The following is a 368-nucleotide window of genomic DNA, read 5'->3' on the forward strand; positions in this document are numbered from 1 at the left end:
TACATCTCCGTCTTTTTTATCGTGCGATTTAGAAAGAGAAAGAGATACTGTTTTCACCTTCTATCTCTTTTATGTAACTTTGTTTACCTGTTTGTACCTCAGTTTTGTTGTTCAAATATTGGAAACGCTCGGTCTATTCTTGTTATGTCTATGCTACGCTCTAAGTGCAAAGTGCACGCTGTTCTCAAATGTATCCGTTATCACTAGGTTGAAAAAGTAAAATCTGTAATATCATAACAGTTTTTTTTTCACTTACGATTTGGTAACGTTACTTTTTAATTAAAAACGGTTGTAACAGTAACACATTTACGCAGTTATATTTTTTTTTATAACAATAACGAATAATTTCGTAAGTTTTGAATTACAAG

Source organism: Odontomachus brunneus, unplaced genomic scaffold (assembly GCF_010583005.1).
Source record: "Odontomachus brunneus isolate Ranch 3 - 2012 unplaced genomic scaffold, Obru_v1 Obru_scaffold_206, whole genome shotgun sequence".
Taxonomy (NCBI): domain Eukaryota; kingdom Metazoa; phylum Arthropoda; class Insecta; order Hymenoptera; family Formicidae; genus Odontomachus; species Odontomachus brunneus.